Below are 15014 nucleotides of genomic sequence, written 5' to 3'. Positions count from 1 at the left end.
ACCCACAGGCACCAGCTCCCGACTGTCAGGGTGGTCGGGAGGCAGCTGGAAAGGTCTGAGGTACCAGGGAGAGGGGGCTGGACACAGACAGGGACGGAGGAACAAAGGAAGCAAGAAAGAGCGGGAAAGACTAGGAAGGAAAGGAGAGGAGGAAGAAAATAATATGATAAGGAAGAAGGAGGAGGGGCGAAGAGAGGGATAAACGGAGGAGGGGGTTATGAGGGAGGAGAACAGAAGTGGATTGACAGAATACAGACTACGGAAATAAAGCGCGAAAACGAAGGAAGCAGTTGAGGCAGGCATGCAGGGTGGAAGGAGTAGAGGGGAAAGATCAACAGGATAGAAAGAAGAGAATGGAAGGAATAAAGCTGGAAAGCTGCACATTGGGGACACAAGAAATAATGAGCAGAAGTAGAGACAGAGAAAAGCAGAAGCACAGAGAAAGAGACTGAAGAGGATGGGGCAATGTTGGAAAGAACGAGGAATGAGGTAAGAAAGAGAAAACCGGAGCGAGAACAAGGAAGGTTGAATGAAGAAGAGGAAATCAAATAAGGAAGGCAGTAATAAAGAAGATATGAGAATACAGGTGATGAAGTTGTAGAAAATATGGAGGAAGGGGAAGAAAGGAGAAAGTACACCAAAGCATGTAAGAAAATAAAAGATGCATCGAAGATGAAGAATGGGAGACGGAGATTGACAAAGAGGAATACATGAAGGAGGAGACTGAGGGAAGGTGATAGAAATGGGAGGAAAGTGAACAAGTCAGTGTAAAGTGGTAGGTGGAATGAAGCATGGGCCGCAAAGAACACCAAATAAAAAGCGAGAAAAACTAGCTCTGGCATTGCGCGGAGTGGGGCGGGGGAGCGGCTTCCTTTCAAGTCTGATGCCGAGGCATGGTGTGGGATGTGGCTGGTGATGTGCACGCGCCTGGCTCACATGAACTGAATTGAATCTGCAGTTTGGGGAGACTTTTCGGAACAACTACACAAACACAATTAGGAGGGGACCCAAGGGAAAGTTTAACGACCGAGCTCTGGATACATTCCCTACAGTATACTCATAACAACAAAGGTACCAGAGGGTCAAATAGTGGCAAGTGTACTCGGACTGGGACTAGATACTGATACCAGCAGCTACACCCTGACTCTTATAAAACTAGTAAGATAAGCCAAACCTGTGGATGGTCTTGAACACCCATCAGTCACCACTCGGAACCGCCCGTCATCATTTGGGGTTCCGTGAGAGACCCCCCCACACACACACACACCAAGATGTCTTATCACAAACAGGAATGGGCCGAGCAGATGACCATTGGTCCCTCCCCAGTCGGCACAGATGCCGGTTTGAAGTACCGACTGAAAGAGCGGTGCTTCACTTTTGCCCTGAGCCGCTGCCAGGTGGGGTGAGGTCTTCACACCTTACAATTCGGTGAATAACTGAAATTGTAAGAGGAGACGGGACATTGCACCTAGGAGTTCCAGGTGATATTTGTGCCAGTCTGTCTATTGATTCACTATTTGTTTATTTATTTCACAATTTGATTACACGTTTTGGTATTCATTTGCTGCAGTAGCCATAGTCGTCAAATAGGTCCTGAAGAAAGCAAGGCATAATGGCCGTGAATTGCTGAAACATGTTGACCACGTTCCACCATTAGACAGTGTATATCTTTACCTGTCTTGACTATTTTTAATGTTGGAAGAGGAAGCATTATCCGAATAAATTTGTTCTTCACTTCCCAATCCAATTTGTTTTTTTCCACAACCGATTTTATTAAGGAATTCAAGCAAGGCAATCAATGTGGCACCCCACAATCAGGAGAAACCACCAAGCATTTGGATACATTACATCTAGCAGGATCGAAGGTTGAAATGAAATCATCACAAATCTTATTTATTTGAAACAACCCCCCACCCCATCCCATCCCAACTCCCCACCACCCTCAACTAATTCCACCCCGCAGTCCCACCCTAACCCTGTGCACGTGTAAAAAGGGGGAAACAGCGTTGTGTGAGTATAGTGTATCCGCCAAGGCGCAAGACACAGGCCCATGCAATGGGGGAGCTTAGGGCTCCTCTTCGGGGTCGATCGGGGGGTCCAGTGGCAAGTCCCTGTAATCGGCCCATCTTTTCCATATCTTAAAGTGCTTGCGAGGGCACCCTCGCGCTTCAAAGATCGGGCGCTCCAGACCCATACAGAAGTCTAGTCCCGCTTTCCATACACACAAAGGAGGTGCCCGTTCGTCTTTCCATGGTCTCTTGGCTAGGTCTCTTTTGGCTAATACAAGTCCCAACAGCAATAGATGGCGCTTATAGCAATTCCCCCCCATTCCTGCAAGAATATGGAGCAATCCCAGCCGGTGGGTGCGGGGTAGATCCCAGTGTAGTACCTCAGACAGGCAATTCCACACACCTCTCCAAAAGCCAGCTATCCCAGGACACAGCCACACCGTATGAAGCAGCGAGCCCATCTCCATCCCACAACGCAGGCATTCCGACGATTCAATCAGTCCCGCCTTCCAGAGGCGTTCACGGGTAAAATAAGCCCTGTGGAGAATTTTAAATTGAATAAACCTGAGCCTCATTGCGATGGCAGTGTCTCGTGGGGATTCCAGGGCCTCTCGCCAATCATCCTCGTCCATGGGACCAACATCTGCCTCCCAGGCCGTCCGCAGGGGAAGTAAATCAGAAGCGCAATGAGTGACCACCGTTTGGTATATCCGGGATACTTTTTTGTCACCGAGATCACCCATGAACAACTTCGCCTCAATAGGGCTGAATTCGGGGAGCGAGTCAAGATCGGCAATGTATGGTGTTAGCGCATGCCGGAGCTGTAAATACCGGAAGAATTGGGACCGTGGCATGTGGAACTCCGCACTGAGGTCCTGGAACGATTTAAGAGCACTGCCAGTCATTTAGGATGAGCAGGTGAGCTGCTTGGTAGTAGGACAGGAGGTCCGAGGTGGCGAGGCCCCCACAGTACGTAGATAAAAAGCACGTACGTAGCGCCACCCGGGCAGAACCCCCAGCCCATAGGAACCGCCCCAAGACCGAATTCACCTGCCGAAACCATGAGGTCGGGACCGGATGGGGATAATTTTGCAGTTGATACAGAAGGCGTGGAAGCGCTACCATCTTAAAGATGGCGGATCGGCCAAAGATATTAAGGGGCATTCGGGACCAAGTTTTCACGTCGGCTTGCACCCGCTCCCAGACCGGAAGTACAGAACGTTCCCACGTGAGGGTCGCAGATTCCGACAGGAACACTCCCAGGTATTGCAAGCCAGTGGTCGCCACCTGCAGGTCCAATGTCCAAGGGTCCGACACTGTGCCACCTCCAAGGACCCACAGGGTAGATTTACCCATGTTCAAATATAGGCCGAGACCTCTCCAAAGACCCGCATAATTTCCAACACTCGCGGCCCGGAGCGTCGCAGGTCCGTAAGGAAGAAGAGAACGTCATCAGCGTATAACGCGATCCTATCAGAGAGGCCCCAGGGCCACACAAAGCCACGCATCTGCGCGTCCATACGGACCCAGGCGGCCAACGGCTCCATAGCAAGGGCAAAGAGGTACGGGGATAAAGGGCATCCCTGCCGGGTCCCCCGGCCAATGTGGAAGGTCTCTGACACCGCCCCGGCAACACGCACAGTAGCTGTGATGTCCGTATAGAGCAGCTTAATATATGATAGAAATACGGGGCCCAGGTTAAGACGGGGCAGGAGCGCGAACAGAAACGTCCAGCTCACCAAGTCAAACGCTTTGTTAATATCAGCAAGCAACAAGGCCGCCTGCTCACCTGTGGCCCCCATGGCATCAATCGCAGCCCACGCGTGCCGAATATTATGGCGTGTAGCCCTACCGGGCATAAAGCCCGATTGATCGGGGTGTACCAGTTCCGTGATATACGGAAGCAACCGATTAGCCAGGGCCTTGGCCAGTATTTTGGCTTCTATGTTAAGCAGCGAGATAGGGCGATAAGAGTCGTGCCTATCAGGGGGCCTACCCGGTTTCTGGAAAACCACAAAAGCCTACCCTGCGCCGCTTCAAGCGCACGCCGAAAGTGGGGCCCTAGTTGCGTGTGGAACTTTTTATAGAATTCACAAGGGTAACCGCTCGGTCCGGGGGCTTTGCCCGCGTTAAGCTGTCCCAGAGCATCTCCCAGTTCTTCCGCTGTGAGAGGAGCATCCAGATAATGATGGGCGGTCATAGGGCTTACCACACCGTGTTGAGGACTGTATACCTGGGGCCCTGGTGACCGACACTGGGACGGAAAAATCCCGATTGGCACCGAGTGCATTCTGGAGCGAATGCTCCTTTAATGTACGTTTGATCCTCCTTGTAACTCACCCAGCCTTGTAAGGGTGTCCGAATGTAATATTGTAGTGCCAAGCACCAATCACGCCCGTGTAAGGGTGTCAGAATGTAATATTGTAGTGCAAGGCACCAATCACGGAGGAGTAAGAGGGGGAGCCAACCCTTTGCACACCAGAAGTGAAATTAAAAATATAACCGGCTCCTGAGCTGAGCTGTAGTCCAAATCATTGCAGCCCACAAAGGCGTAAGAGCCATGTCTAGTTATAAGGAGCGTGTGCGCACTCCGAGGGCCCTCTTGTTGTTACAGCCGGTAAGGCGTAAGTCAAAAAATTGCTCCGTCTGACCTTGAGGCATTAAGAGCCTAGGAGCAATTTGGGAACACAAGCGAAGGGCGTAATCCAAACTGGTATAAGTGGAACCTGATTGGGTTACGCCCCCCGGCTCGTAATCGGCTCTAATCCGCACTCAGCCACTTGGGAAGGCCTGTAGCGGATAAGCGCGAAACTGCGCCATGATAGGAAGTAGTCCCCGACGTACCCATGGAAGTACATTGTGAAGGTACTAGTTTGGGACAATATATAGTACCTACCTGCACTGAATACGGAACCCTTGGCATTAGTAAGATACCTTACCACCACCGACAGTGGCGTAGTAGTAACGCTGGAACCCCAGAGCGGGGCCAAGCTCTCCCAGCCCCGTCTGGATTTAGCGTCCAGTTGGGCCAACGTATGTAGAGTCAATCTATAAAATGAGAGCACGCCATCTCCACACCAACGTGAGCGTCTTAAGGCTGCGTGACCGGAAGTGTTAACCATTTCGTGTTATGACACAAAGACATCGTCTAGGCAGTTGAGGCATGAAGCTTATATGCAAATTGCACAGGCATTGCAACTAGAAGCGCACATTGGTAAAACCCCACCGGTCAAGGAACATTTCAAGTATCCCGCCCGTGGGCGAAAACAATTCCTGGCGGGAACACTTAGTAAGCGTGAGAAACCAAGGGACAGTAAATAATACAGAAAAGCTGCAAGATCCCTTCTATAACAGGTGGAAGTACATATGAACACATATAACAGAGATCCGTCAGGCCTTTATTGTAAAAGGGGTGTAAACGGGTATAAAAACTAAGTCTAATAAGGCCACCCGCGTTGCGGATAGACCGCCGTATTTTGATCTTAATTTGATTTTGATTTTGACTTAAGACTGACTCCTGTGGTGGCGCAGTCTAGTTTATGCACGTCACGTACCGACGTGACGTACAGGCGCCGGGATTAGCGTGAAAGCCGAGAGCGGTGCACCATCGGCTCGGTGCTCTTTAGAGGTTATAAATTAAATAAACCTGACGCAAATCCTCTACACTTGCAGTGTCTTCATTTATGGTAACCACTACGTTACAATGGCGACGAGGGTGGGATGTTAGATCCACCCACCACGAGGAACGACACGAGCAGGAGCCACCGAGGGAACCAACAACCACACCGGTGTACAGAAGACACGTGGCAGAGGAGCAGGACCACAGCGCTGAAAGGTCAAGAGAGCTGGAGGTCGGGGCGAGACTAGCCAGAATCAAACACACAGGTACCAGCCCTAAAGAGCGTGGCAGAGTCCAGGATCGCCCAGAAAGGCAGAACAAACCTACCGAAGGGACAGGGCACTACCCAGAAGCCCACAAGATAGCGCGCCAAACCAAGCAAGCCCAAGGCAAAGCGCGCCAAACCAAACAGCAACCGGCGAGACAGAGAGACAGCGCTGGATCCCCCACCGAAGAGCGAGGGGGCGGACGCAAGTAGTCCCCAGTCTCACACAAGCAAGGAAGAGCAAGACAACACACCAGGCAGTCCCAGGAACCAAGGGAGCACGCCCTCCGCGATCAAGAGTGAGAAGATGAGTGCGCAGGCGGGATACGCGATGGCGCCAGTACAATTTCTACCCAGGCCAGGGGAACCACTAATGAAGTGGGAGGACTGGAGAGAATACATAGACAATTTTATAGAAGTATTGGAAGACGAGAGCGAGGAGGTGTTCAATCCTAAAAGAAAAAAACGTATCCTATTACTCAACCTAGGCCCAGAAGGTCTGAGAATATACAAGAGCCTGGTGCCAAAGGAAAGAGGAAGCACGGACGACAACGTGCATGCCAATGCCATCGATGACCTAAATGAACACTACAGACCGGCGGTGTGTGTGTCGGTAGACAGATTTAATTTCCAGCAGAGGAAACAACGTCCAGGCGAGACAGGGGAGGAATATGTTGCAGCCCTGAAGAGACTGGCGTCCACGTGCAAGTACGATAATTGGGAAGAAGAGTTCATCAAGGACCAGGTGGTGATGCACACCACGAGCACAGCAGTGCAGGACAAGCTGTGGGCCAGCAGAGACACCACCCTGAAGGAAGTGATGGTGATTGTCAAAAGAGCAGAACTGGCGCGCAGGTGTGCGGAAGCAACGAGGAAGGAGACGGCACCCACCGCCATGGTGAACAGAGTAGACGATGAGGAACCGCGCCGGGACCACAAGTACAAGGGGTCGGCGGCGAAGGGACCCAACAGATGGCAAGGCAACCCAGGCCCTCCGGGTAAAGAAGCGGGAAGCAACAAGAAGTCATGCTACCGGTGCGGGAGCTGGTCCCACGAGGCGCACGACAGGAAGTGCCCAGCATTACGCGCAAAATGTATGTACTGCGGGATAGTGGGCCACTATGAGAAGGTGTGTCGGAGAAAGGCCGCGAAGAGCGTGGTGAAATACATCGGACAGGACAGTGAAGAACAAGAAGAGGGCACGGAGGAAGATGTCGTCACAGTCATTTATATCGAGGATCAAGTACTAGGCGTAGATGGTCAAGTACCGAGTGTTGACGGCAAGAGAACAATGAAACCCGTCCTGGAGATGTCGATTGGAGGAATACCGATAAACGTGGTGGCTGACACGGGTTCACCTTACACCATCATTCAGAGAGCAGTATGGGAGGAGAGCTTTGCACCACACCTAGGCCCAGAACTGGAAAAGCTGGACATCCGACCAGTGACGTACAATGGGGACCGAATACCCATGGCTGGGTTCAGACCATTACATTTCGAGTTCAGAGGCCGATCTGCGTTCTGCAAACTCTACATATCAGAGAGAGGACCCTCGGTCCTAGGATGGCTTGACCAAGGCGACCTGGGCATCAAGTTGGATCCAGGGGGCAAAGAACAGATACTACTCACGGAACCGGGAACATGGCCGGACCTGGACAAATGGAAAAGTGAGTACCCTAAGGTTTTCGGAGGCACAGTTGGAAGGATGGAGAAGTTCGCGCACAAGATAATCCTGAAGGAAGATGCCATACCGGTCGCCCACAAGGTGAGGAATGTGCCATTGGCGGTGAGAGACGCAGTGCAAGAGGAACTACAGGATCTGGAGAGGAAAGGGATCATCGAACCCATCACATGCGCGGAGTGGCTCGCGCCCTTGGTAGTAGTGATGAAGCCAAGCGGGAAGGTCAGGTTGTGTGTCGACCTACGCGAACTGAACAAGAACATTGTGGTGGGGAAATTTCCCTTGCCCAGGATCAAGGAAATGCTGGCCAGCACAAGGGGGGTCAAATGGTACTCAACCATAGATTTGACCTCCGCCTACCACCAGATTTCCCTGCACCCGGAGAGCCGCAAACTAACCTCGTGTATCACCCCATTTGGGTGCTATCAGTTCCGCCGCATGCCGTTCGGGCTAGCATCAGCGGCTGCGGTGTTCCAAAAGCTGATGCACCAACTATTCAAAGACACAGATGGAGTCCAATTCTTCCAGGACGACATCCTGGTAATGGGATGGGACAGACAGGATCATGACAACAAACTCGGAAAAGTACTAAAGATCCTTGAGGGTAAGGGCCTCACAGCTGAATGGACCAAGTGCCGGATAGGGATGGAGTCCGTGACGTACCTAGGACACGAGATAGAGGTGCGAGGGGTTACCCCGAAAGCAGACAACGTGAGAGCCATTTGCGAAGCACCACCGCCCTCCAACAAAGAAGAAGTCCGATCGTTCATTGGAATGGCGGAATATTATAGTAAGTTCGTGCAGCACTTCGCCTCCAAGACCCACCACATGAGGCAACTGACGAGAGACAACACAGAATTCTGCTGGACGGAGGAAGCGCAAGGCAAATTTGAAGTCATCAAGAGAGAGGTGGCAGGAGCAGTACCACTCCAAGGATATGACCCCTAAGGTAACACAGTGCTCACCACCGATGCCAGCGACAAGGGGCTGGTTGCCGTCCTGATGCAAGACCGAGGTCAGGGGAGAATGGAAACGCTCAGCTTCGCATCCCGCGCACTGAGTGAAACTGAAAAGAAGTACAGCGTAATTGAAAAAGAAATGCTAGCGGTCGTATGGGCCATGACCAGATTCAGGCAGTTTTTGTGGGGCACACGTTTCCTATTGAAAACAGATCATAAACCCTTACTGAAGGTACTAACGTCCAGCGGACACGCAAGTGCTACGCCCAGAATCTCAAAGATGACTCTCAAACTGCTAGAATTTAGATACGATGTCGAACACATCCCCGGCAGTAGGAACAGGGTGGCAGACTATCTGAGTAGAGCAGTGGCCATGGATCAGAGTGGAGAAGACCAAGCAGGGGCGGAAGAAATGGTGGCACTCACAGAAGACCAAGAGAAAACCATAGAACATCAGGAATGGAAGGAAGCATATGGAGAAGACCAGATCCTAGAAAAAGTAAAATCATACATCACGAAGGGATGGCCAGACAAAATACAAACCCGTGGGGACCTCAACCCATACTTCGAAGTCAGAGAAGAGTTGTCGATGGACGACCTAGGAGTGTTTGTATACAGAGGGGAGAAAGTCATCCCCCCGGCAGGAATCATCCCCAAACTATTGGACATTCTCCATGAAGGACACTTGGGGATAGGGAAATTGAAATTGAGAGCCAAGCAAAACTACTGGTGGCCAGGGATGGACGTAAAGGCTGAGAGGCATGTCAGGGACTGCTCACAGTGCCAAGGGGCGGATAAGACACTTAAACCACTACGCCCGGCTCTCGGCAAGTTCGATCCCCCTAGGAACCCATGGGAAGAGTTATCAGCGGATATTCTGGGCCCGATACTGGACATACACGGAGTCCAAAAGTATGTATGTGTTCTTATGGATAGGTACTCCAAGTGGCCTGAGCTGAAAATAGATGAGGCGATGGATGCGGAGACCATTATTAAGTTCCTGGCCGACACATTTGTGAGGGAAGGCATCCCTAAGTCCATCCTGAGCGACAATGGTCCCCAATTCAGGTCAGAGAAATGGAACAATTACATGCAGAGAAATGGCATACTGGTCAAGCACACGTCAATATATCACCCCGCAGGAAACGGACTGGTGGAGAGATTTAATAGAGTGGTGACGGGGTCCGTTCAAGCAGCTATCTCCAACAACAAGGATTGGGAAAAGGAGATATGGCACTTGGTATGGGCGTACAGGATCACCCCTACAGGGACAGGGTACAGCCCCTTCCAGATATTAAGAGGCCGCGAACCATTCACTCAAGACAATAGAGTGTGGAAGGAAAAGACTATAGTGAGCGAATGGTCCCCTGCAGTGGTGCGAGCCAACTTGGAAAGGGCGCAAGCCATTTACTCAAAGCACTACAACAACCGGAAAAACGTGAAGGAGACAAGATTGGAAAAAGGAGAATGGGTGCGAGTAAAGTTGGCAACGCTGCAAAAGAAAGGAGACAGCAAGTATATCAAGCCTATGCAGGTCAAGGAAGTGATGGGCAGAGCAGCTCTGCTAAGTGACGGAAACGTGTGGTCACTGGACGGCATGGCAAGATGCAACAAAGTACTACGTTGGGACCAGGTTGGAGCAGACCTGGAAGACAAGGAGGAAGGAGCTGCAGAGCAAGAACATTCTGAGATGCATCCGGATGAGAAGAGCCGAGAGCAGCAGGAAGAGATACCCGGTGGTGCCAACCAAGCGTTGGCTAGTGAAGGTAACGTGAATAGAAGAGAAAATAGTGAGGCTGCATTTGGAAGTGGAAGGAGCGATGAAAGGACTCAGGAAGGAGGTACCCCATCCACCCCGGTGAGACTGACCCGGAGGGGGAGAGCGGTGGTCAAAACAGCCTGGTTCAGAGACTTTGACATGAACGGCGGACTGTGAGTTAACAGTTTCTGTATTGGGAAAAAGGGCGAGATATGTGGTGGTGCAGTCTAGTGTATGCACGTCACGTACCGACGTGACGTGCAGGCGGGCATGTTCTGGCTGCGCGCACACAGGCGCCAGGATTAGCGCGAAAGCCGAAAGCGGTGCACCATCGGCTCGGCGCTCTTTAGAGGTTATAAATTAAATAAACCTGACGCAAACCCTCTACACTTGCAGTGTCTTCATTTATGGTAACCACTACGTTACAACTCCTCCCCCAAAGACACCTCCAAATCTAATTCACACCCTCGCTATCATCTGAAGGAAGACCTCCCATTATTGAAAAGTCTATTGTCCAGGACTATGGAAGTTCCTTCCGAGTGTGTTCTGGTAGTTTGAATGTTTACCATTTTTTCCAGTATTATCCTTGTACCTGTTATGGTACCCTTTTGTAACTTGAACATGTCACTTTTCTCTTGTAACACACTGTATGCTACCTCTCACTTTTGTTTGCTTTAGATACTTGCACAAGTGCCACCATTGCCTACGTAACGTTTGTTCTTGTGCTGGAGTGTCTGCCATTTATTGCAGTATTATACCTCTACTTGTACTTTGTGTGCTTTTGTAACCTGCACACATATCACTTTTTTCTCCTCTAATGTACCGATTGCTACCTCATGTATTTTGGTTGCTCACTATTGTCACTTTTGATCATGTAACTTAACGTTTGCTTTTGTAATTTGTTAATTTGCAATTGTTTCCTCTTGTATCATTACTGGTCCTATTGTGAAGCGCTCTGACACCTTCGGGTAAAGTCCGCGCTATATAAAATCGCATAAATAAATAAATACAGAAATAAAATAAAAATAAAAGCACAAGTTGCATCTATGCCGAAACCCGGGATTGAACCAGTGTCCTCCAGCTCTGCAGTACAACGCTCTCCCAACTGAGCTATTGAGGCTTGTTTGAATCAAGGCGACGCGCGCCTGCCTTTTTTTCTGAATACACTAAAGCACCTGAACAGCTCCTCCCCCATGACGTAGGGGGTACAAAGCGCCATGGGGGGACGATGGCGAATAGCTCGGTGCTGAGATTTGCTGCACCCCCGTGACGTAGGGGGTACAGCCAGTCATGGGGGTACAGCGCTTCTCAGAACACCGGCATGAAAAGTGATGAGAGGAGGCAAAAAGAGGTGAGAAAAAGAGTGAGCGGGAGAGAGTCAGAGAATAAAACCAGAGAGGGGCACAAAGGATAGGTAGGAGCAAGAGCGAGGGACTGATATAACAGAGATACTGCTAAATTATACAAATGAGAGAAAGTTAAAACATGAAAAGGAGTAATAGAAAGGGAATGAATTACCAGAAATAGAAAGCTGAAGGTATGAGAGCTGAGAGAGGGAGACAAAGAGAAGTAAAGAAAAATCATTTAATGCATACCTGAGAGAATCCTTGGGCAAGGGAAAGAAAGAAATCAAAGGGCAGTGGAAGGTAGGCTAGAAAAGTGGGTGCCTCCCATATCCAATGGGAATACTAAGAAGTAAGCTGAAAACTAAGTAGTGTTGAGAAAATAACATTTCAACTAGTTTTGATCATTTAACTTTGAACATTATTAAGGACTGTAAAGATTGATGCATGTAAACCAGGGTTTGATCTTGTGGAACAGGAAGAATTCCTATGGCAGTCAGTGTTACAAATTATATGTATTTATGATTACATGTAAGGTAATAAGAGCTATTAGTAAGGAATATACTAGTTGCTAAAGTAGGAGGCATAGAATGGCAGTGCCTATTCCTTACTTTTCCAGTGACACAGAGTCAAGAAGGGCCTAAGCTCCTCTTCAGAAGAGAAAGTGCATATTCATGAAGCTTGAGGTGACTCATAGGGAGAAGTGCTGATGAACATATGTCTAAGATAATCATCTCATGTATGTTTTAGTTTCATGAAGAATACGTCTGATAGCAGGGCCCTAATATCTTAATGTTCTTTAGATTCCAGGTATGACTATTAGTGATAGTCTTCAGGTTCATTGGTCAAATCAAGCAAAAGTTGCAATTGGTTAGTCACCATATTGCTAAGCCAAATCCGCCAGAAACATTTATAGCTGATCCAATGATATATGGGGCAATCGTGCCCCCCCATATGATATCTGAATCCGTATCATGCATGATCCTCAGTCCCTCTTGTTTGTTTATACGAGTTTGTGTATATATAGGAGCTACCATGGATTCATGTTTCTTGAAAACGGCAGTGCAGGAATTAGGATGTACATTAGTGTAAGTAGTTCATGTGGAATCAAGTGCAACACCTAGTGGTGTATCCACATTCTTTAAACAGTTTTTAGCTCTCACCTAAGACAGCTCATGCACTGTATGTTGCAAGATATTTTGCTAGCTTACAGTGGGCTAAGAGCCCACCCATTGTTTACCTCTGGTTGGCCTCTTTATCACTCTATTTACTTTCTTTTGTTTGGATAGATTTGCTAGCTTTACTTCCTGATTGTGAGTTTGTCTCGCTCTTGGAGCACAGACTCATTACTTTGACCTTACATTGCTCATTTGTTTGGTGTTACTTTTTGCTTTATAGTAAAGCCCTCTATGAGAGGGCACGTGTTTTCCAGCGGGCTCCCTGTTGTGCTTCTCTGTCCCAGAGACCTGTGGTTTCTGTGTTGCTCTTCCTCGCCTTGTTCTCATCTGCCCCCCATCTCTGTGTTGCTTTGTCTCACTGTGTGCTGTTGTGCTTCCCCTCATTCCCATCTCCATGTTGCTCTAACTTGACATGTGCTTCTTTGCCCTCTCACTCCCAGTCTCTTTGTTGCACTGTCTCACCGTGTGCTTCTCTGCCTCTCCTGTGTTTTTTGTTCCTCATGTTGCTTCCCCCGCTCTCTATGTTGCTCTGTCTTCCCGTGTGCTTCTTTCCTCCCCACAGCCTCCGTTTTGCTCTGTCTCACCATGTGTTTCTGTGCTCCCTCCTCATTGCTTCCCCCGCTGCTGTACCCCATTTATTCCCCTACCGTGTCCCTTGTTGTGTTTCCGCTCCCCTCCCCGGTAGTTTTTAGGTCTCGCGTGCGTTGCAACGCAAAGCGCTGCCCCCCCTCCGCGAGAGATTTTGTAAGAGATTACTTTGAGAAGAGGCTTTCAGCCCCACCCCTCATTATCATTGGCCGGCGTCACTGTTTATGCTAAACGGTGGCCTGCCATTAGAAATGAGGGCTTTTGGTTGCCGCCCTTTGGCTTGCGATCGGACTGGGTTGCCTGCTTCACGGCTGTCGTAAAGCACTTTCTTATATTTATGGGGCCATGTGTTTAAAAACATGGCCCCATAAAGCGATCCCCATGCTCCGGCGCGATCCTCTTTTGCTTTTGGGACGCGCTTGTTTAATTTGGAGGAGCCTTCCGGAAATGCCAAAGTGGCTCTCACATGAATACACTGGCTGTGAATAGTACTGTACTAATCGACACGCAGGCAATGCACACAGCTCAGACATCATTGAGTGTCATCCACACCATGATGCATTTGAAATGTGATGTGCATGCCCCTTCGTATAATAGGTTGAGCAAAGGAAAATATGTTTTTATTGAAATGTGTGCCAATTCCTGCACTGTTGGTATTAGAAACGTGGTTGATCCTGTGTGTCAAAACCCCTCACATCTGGCCAGCAGCACTTTTAAATTTAAATATACCATAGCAGTATCAGAACATGTCAACCTCAGAAGCATCGTCTGTGGGAGTTGTGTGTCCTGCCAGTGCACTTATAGCAGTGGCAGCTGATATTTATCGGCGGTGGGGAGGGGCAGGTTGCGGGAGGGGGGTTAGAGTAAAAAACCACATACCTCCCTCTCTCGGTCCTCTTTGCCCACAGGGCAGAAAGCACCCGTCTCCCAGCCTCCCTACAGAGAATCACAACGCTGCAATGCAGCGCTGTGAATGGTCTGAGCACCGACGGCGCTCAGCCAGAGAATGGGAGGCTGGGCATGTTCTCCATGCAGGCTGTAACGCAGCCAGCATGGAGAACATACAAAGAGCACATGAAGGTTTGACCGTCCCAAAAAGGCCGGCCAAAGCGTCATGCACACTAGAAGTGGGATAACCACTCCTCCCCTGCTCTGTGAGCGGAGCAGCCCCACCCCGCCCCAGCCGAGCAAGGACGAAAAATATAATGATAATAACAATCAGTTATTATCATTTTATTTTTACCTTTTTGACCTGCTCAGTGGGGCAACGCTCCTCTGCCTTAGCAGAGGAGCCTTAGCAGAGGAGCCGCCACTGACCTCAAGCCTGGCAGTATTAATGTGTAGGTCAGCTCAGAACAGCTTAACGCACTATATAAGCAACTAATGTAACAATATTAGGCTACATCAGGAACACATCTGGTCGCTAGTGGCAAATTCGTACTTAGGACCCGTAATGTACATTGCAGGTGTAACAGTAGAGTAGTTCATTCAATCAAACAGGATTTATAAAGCGCAGCTAATCACCCGCGAGAGTATCCAGGAGCTGATCAATCTCTCTTATTAATCTTCCTCAGAATCTTGGTGCCTCTCTGGCCCTGCCCACCTCCAGATCA

At 49.5% G+C, this 15014-nt stretch overlaps 1 protein-coding gene across 4 annotated transcripts in view; it reads right to left on the bottom strand.

The window, feature by feature from the left end:
• The window catches only part of EIF2B3 (eukaryotic translation initiation factor 2B subunit gamma), a 635310-nt gene that overhangs the window by 189458 nt on the left and 430838 nt on the right, over nucleotides 1-15014 (bottom strand). The window lies entirely within an intron of this gene.

The sequence above is a fragment of the Lissotriton helveticus genome, chromosome 1_2 (assembly GCF_964261635.1).
Source record: "Lissotriton helveticus chromosome 1_2, aLisHel1.1, whole genome shotgun sequence".
In the NCBI taxonomy this organism is placed as follows: domain Eukaryota; kingdom Metazoa; phylum Chordata; class Amphibia; order Caudata; family Salamandridae; genus Lissotriton; species Lissotriton helveticus.
The sequence above is the reverse complement of the archived record's forward strand: the minus strand, read 5'-3'. Positions and strand labels throughout refer to the sequence as shown.